Genomic DNA, 6,320 nt, shown 5'->3' with positions numbered 1-6,320 from the left:
AATTATCCTGTTTTAAAAGGTTGAGCAATATGTTGAGTAGTTATTATTTGTATTGTTGAGAGAGAGAGAGAAAAAGCGAGAACTTTAGATTTGAAATGAAAAGTTTTTCGAGCAAATAGATGATTTGTATTGGCTGATTTATAATTTTGGAAAAGAATGACAAGTTTTGAAATTGTTAATTTGGTCCGAACTTATCTTAATTAGTTTTAAAAATTTTAAAAGATATAGTTTTCAACATATTAAGTTGATGAGAACTCATTTCAACTCAGAGTGATCAATCGATGACTCAGGTCAGGATGAACACAATACCAACACTATGCAATTGCAAAGACGCAATTAGATTTGTAGTTGAACCTGTGAGCTCATTCATTCATCCCTAGTTCCACCTAAATCAATTTAGGTACCATCACCATCTTAATATTATGTTGAAGAGAACTTATTTCAACTCAGAGTGATCGATCGACGACTCGGGTCGAGATGAACACAATACCAATACCATATAATTGTAAAAACTCAGTTGGATTTGTAGTTGACCCTATGAGCTCATTAATTCATCCATAGTTTCACCTAAACTAATTTAGGTACTATCATTATCTTAACATTGAGTTTATGAGAACTTATTTCAACTTAGAGTGATCGATCGATGACTTGGGTCGAGATGAACGCAATACCAATACCATGCAATTACAAAGACTCAATTGGATTTGTAGTTGACCCTGTGAGCTTATTCATTCATACCTAGTTCCACATAAATTAATTTAGGTACTATCACCATCTTAACATTTAGTTGATGAGAACTTATTTCAACTTAGAGTAATCGATCAATGACTCGGGTCAGGATGAATGCAATATCAATACCATGGAATTACAAAGACTCAATTGGATTTGTAGTTGGCCCTGTGAGTTTATTCATTCATCCCTAATTCCACCTAAATCAATTAGGTACTATCAACATCTTAACATTGAGTTGATGAGAACTTATTTCAACTCAGAGTGATCGATCAATGACTCGGGTCGGGATGAATGCAATACTAACACCATGCAATTGTAAATACTCAGTTGGATTTGTAGTTGACCCTGTGAGCTCATTCATTTATTCCTAGTTCCACCTAAATAAATTTAGGCACTATCTTTATCTTAACATTGAGTTAATGAGAACTCATTTCAACTAGGAGTGACCGATCAATGACTCAGGTCCGGATGAATGCAATACTAACACCATGAAGTTGCAAAGACTCAATTAGATTTGTAGTTGACCCTGTGATCTCATTCATTCCTCCCTAGTTCCATATAAATCAATTTAGGTACTATCACTATCTTAACATTGAGTTGATGAGAACTTATTTCAACTCAGAGTGATCGATCAATGACTCGGGTCGGGATGAACGCAATACTAACACCATGCAGTTGCAAAGACTCAATTGGATTTGTAGTTGACCCTGTGAGCTCATTCATTCATCCTGAGTTTCACATAAATCAATTACAATGTAATCTATTACAACAAACTACTGAGCTGTTATAAATTTTTAAATAGATATTTATATCTATTACAACAGATGACATATCTGATTTAATTATCAAATAGACATTTGCATCTGTTGTGACAGATGACTGAGCTGTTGAAAAATGTTAAACAACTATTTATATGATATAACAGATGGAATATCTATTCGAAAATCTTTTTTATTTTAATTAAAGCAAGCTCATGTCCGAGTAGATAAAGCAGTACTTACTACTAAAGGCGGTAAAAAATATTTCTTGGATAACTCAAAAGTGAGTTCATTGAACAGTCTTATCTTGTATTTTCAATGTCACTAGTCTTCCTCATGCCCCTAAAATTATTAATGAAATTAAGGAATATTAATAAATAAATATTGAAAACCCCTAAGTCTACGTACTCAATACATCTATAGAAATTATCTCATCTCTCCTTCTTCAGCTATAGCCCTAAATTTATTTTATGGAACTCTCATATTTTTCTTTCTCTCTTCTTTAGGGTTATCACAACCTTCTTTCTCTCTTTTATCTTCTCTTCTCATAGAGATCCTTTCGGATCTAAACAAATCCATATATTTCCTCGACTGAAATTGTTGTTTTGATCCCCTTTTTGACATTAAGGTATGGTTCATTATTACTCTTCTATTCTTATATTATTCTTTGCAAGTTATTTACATCTATTTTTTATTTAATTACTATTTACCTATATCATATTTATTTAAAAAATTTGAAGGAACTTTTAAGTGTTGAATAATAGAAACCAAAAATTTTTATTACTATATGCGAAAAAAGTCATCTGTTGGGAGAAGTTTTAAAGCCTTATTGGCAGTATCATTTTTTGTATGTATTTTATTTGTTTCTTTATTTTTGATGTTGTTGGTGGAATTGGCGTTGTTGGAACTTATGGTGTGGTATTGTTGATGGTGTTGGAACAATGGATGTTGTTTCTTTGTTGTTGATGATGTTGTTGGAACAAATGTTGTTATTTCTTTGTTGTTGATATTTTTTATTTATAATTTATGTTGTTGTTGATGTTGTACCAGATGGAGAAACTGTTGGAACAAATCAAACCACCAGCAAGGCTGATTTGATGTATTCTAACAGACTCTACATCTGTTGCAACAGACTCTATATCTGTTGCAACAGACTCCACATCTGATGCAACAGGTGGATAATGTTCTTTCTATGACATCAATTTTTTCCTCTTATTTATAGATATAAGGAACCAAAAGTTGATCAAATTTTACCCGACCATCACAAGAGGCTACAGTAAAGATGGATTCGAAGGAATAAGTTGCATACAGATGGAACCACTTCATATGTGGAAGGTTTGTATTACTGATAATGTTATAATTGAAAAACACATAGAGTACACTGATTTTGTGAATGTTTTTTTCACCGATTAGTCATAGATCATTCAAACAAGATATCTGTAATTTTACAGTTAAGTTTGGTAGGTTCGAACTGAAAAGGTTGAGGGACCTTAAATATGGTTCTGATACCCTATTAACATTTAATTTTAGTTGTTGCTCATATTTATTTTTCAAATATTGTGAAGGGATCTAGTTTTGGTGTCATTGTAAAGAGATTCAATAGCGATTGGACTAACTTTTAGGGTGCATTGGACTTTTAAAAGGGCTTCAAAGCCTAGCACTGCATCTAACAATAACAAAAAACCAATATAGTTATTGTCCTAGCCCAAATTTATATAGTTGGATTGCTTGGAGTGATGATTATATGCCAGAAGGTGCAGTAGGAGAATGTCCTCGAGGGAGAATGGCTGGTTGATGAAAGACTATCATCTGAGAGCTAATTGAGGAGGATACATTGGGTAGAAAGTAATTTCTAGCGAATCTTGCTGATTAAATTATCCTAAAATATGAGAAATTTGTATCAAGTGCAAATATGAAAGTGTATCCGATAATGAAAAATTCGTCTGTTGTTTCACTCAAAGAAAAATAGTATAGATGGACATTTTTCTAGGGAGCTACGACTAGGTAGCATGGTCGGGATTATCACCTAGATAGAAAATAGTAGAAGAGCAAGAAAGCTACCTTAAACAAGGGTTGAAATATTATACAGTAAGTCTAGAAAACTTGTGCCAACAGTAACTGCAGTTAAAGTAAGGAAGCTAAGCGAAGGCGGAAATTTTTGAATTTTAAATTGCGTCACATGCCTTCTTGTTTGTGGTTCAGATTAGGTCCACTGTTGTTTACCTGATCGGAATCACAAATGAGATTGAAAGGAAAATTGAGTTTCATTACTTCCTTATCAATATGGTTATAATTGATTGTGTTTTCTTACCTTAGCATGCTTTCAACATTCCTTGGAGAAGATCAGAGGCTTGCTGTAGTATGCGAATCCCAATTATTTTAAAGCTTGCCTCCAGCTTGTTGATTCTGTATTCAAGCTGGTCATTGTCATCTTTAAAGTTGGTAGAGAGTTCCTGATCTCTTGTGAGCTCGATCAGGAACACTACCTTCAAAGTTATGGCATTCTAGAAGCCCTTCAGAACACTTTCTTCAAAAACCTTAAAGGATACATACAGGGTCACTGTGTATGTTCTTAGGTCATAATGTGTTGATGCAAAGTCAAGATGTGGTCCAACTGTTGAACAACTCACTTTTATCAAGCATTGCTCAATGCAGCTTGGTCAACCAACCTTTAAGGGATTTGATAAATTAATAAGCAAGAAGTTATGTAACATTTGATCTAAAACGACTCTACAAAGCCTATCAAATGTTACATAACTCCAGGCTCATTACCCTATCAAAAAACTTAGCCCGAGTTGGTGGAAAAATTAAACAAGCTCAATATCTCAGCCTTTCTGCTGATCACTCTTTTCTAATTATAGATTTCAAGATATTCACCATGCAAAAGTCTACACTGTCTCCAGAAATATTTGCCTGGGTGCATGTCTTCAGAAGGCATCAGCAGTAATCCCTCAATATCACTTGATATTGAGAGATTCCTAGTCATGCCTTCCCAAGACTTTCTCTACGACAAGAATTTCTACGGATGACAAGATATCTGCCATGCTAAAGTCTACACCGTCAGTAGAAATACTTGCCACAACAAAAATATTTAGAAGGTATGACTAGTAATCTCTCAATACCAAGGAAGTCTTGTACAAAAGTCTTCAAAAGAAATTTGAAAATAAGGACGTTTTTAGCAATGACTACACATAATTACCATTAACAACCTCACCAGATTCACTCCACGTTCAAAAGAAAAGGAAAAAATATTTTTATTTGCATCCACATGTTATTTGTTTAGCAAACCAAACAAAGGTGAAATGTGAATGCAAATGAAAATATTTCAGCCTTTTCTTTTGAACGAGGAGTGAATCTGGTCAGGTTGTTCATGCCGTAATTATATATAGTCATCTTCGAAAACTTCTTAATTTTTTAATGTCTTCTGAAGACTTTCGTACAAGACTTTCTTGGTATTGAGGGATTACTATTGATGCCTTCTGAAGACTTTCGCCCTGGAAAGCATTTCTGACGATGGTGTAGACTTTTGTATGGCGGATATCTTGTCATCCTTAATTGGAGAAGAGCGATCAGCAGAAACGCTGAGAGATTGAGCTCATTTTATTTTTCCACCAACTCGGGTAAATTTTTGTGATAAGGTAATGATCTTGGAGTTACGTAATGTTTGATAGGCTTTGTAGAGTTGGTTTAGAGAAAATGTTACATAACTCCTTGCTTATTAATTTATCAAATCCCTTTAAGGTTAGTTGACCAAGCTCCATTGAGAAACGCTTGATAAAAGTGAGTTGTTCAACTGTTGGGACCACATCTTGACTGTGCATCAACACATTTTGACCTAAAACAAATACAGTAACCCTCCATGTATCCTTTAAGGCTTCTGAAGAAAGTGTTCTCAAGGCCTTCTTCAATGACACAACTTTGAAGGTAGTGTTCCTGATCGAGCTCATAAGAGATCAGAAACTCTATACCAATTTTAAAGATGATAACGACCAGCTTGAATACAGAATCAGCAAACTAGAGACAAGCTTGAAAATTATCGTGATTCATATACTACAGCAAGCATCGGATCTTCTCCAAGGAATATTGAAAGAATGCTAATGCAAGAAAATACAATCAATTATAACCATATTGCTAAGGAAGTAATGGTACTTAATTTGGCTTTCAATCTCATTTGTAGTTCCGATCAGGTCGACAACAGTGGACCTAATCGGAACCACAAACAAGAAGGAAAGGCATGTAATTTAAAATTCAAAAATTGCCACCTTTACTTAGCTTCCTTACTTTAACTGCAGCTGTTGTTGGCGTAAGTTTTCTATACTTACTATACAACATTCAACCCTCGATTCCATTAAGGCAGCTTTCTTGGTCTTCTGCTATTTTCTATCTAGGTGATAATCCCGACCACGCTACCTAGTCACAGCTCCCTAGCAAAGTGTCCAGCTGTATTATTTTTCTTTGAGAGAAATAACAGACGGATTTACATTACCGAATACACTTTCATATTTGCACTTGATTCAAATTTCTCATGTTTTAAGATAATTTCATCGGCCAGATTTGCTAGAAGTTCCTTGCTACCCTATGTCTCCTCTTTAATTATCTCTCAGATGATATAGTCTTTCATCAACTCCCCTTTTCCTCGCAGGTATTCTTCTTTGGCTCCTTCTGGTATATAATCATCTTCTCCAACAACCCTTCCATATAAATTTGGGTCGGGGGAATTTCTATTGGTTTTCGTTCTTGTTTGATACACTGCGAGTCTTTGAATGCCTTCTCAGAGGCTAATGCACACTTAAAGTTAAGTCCAATCGCTATTGGATCTCTGCAATAACA

The sequence above is a fragment of the Capsicum annuum genome, chromosome 3 (assembly GCF_002878395.1).
Source record: "Capsicum annuum cultivar UCD-10X-F1 chromosome 3, UCD10Xv1.1, whole genome shotgun sequence".
Lineage (NCBI taxonomy): Eukaryota > Viridiplantae > Streptophyta > Magnoliopsida > Solanales > Solanaceae > Capsicum > Capsicum annuum.
This window is presented reverse-complemented; position numbering follows the sequence as displayed.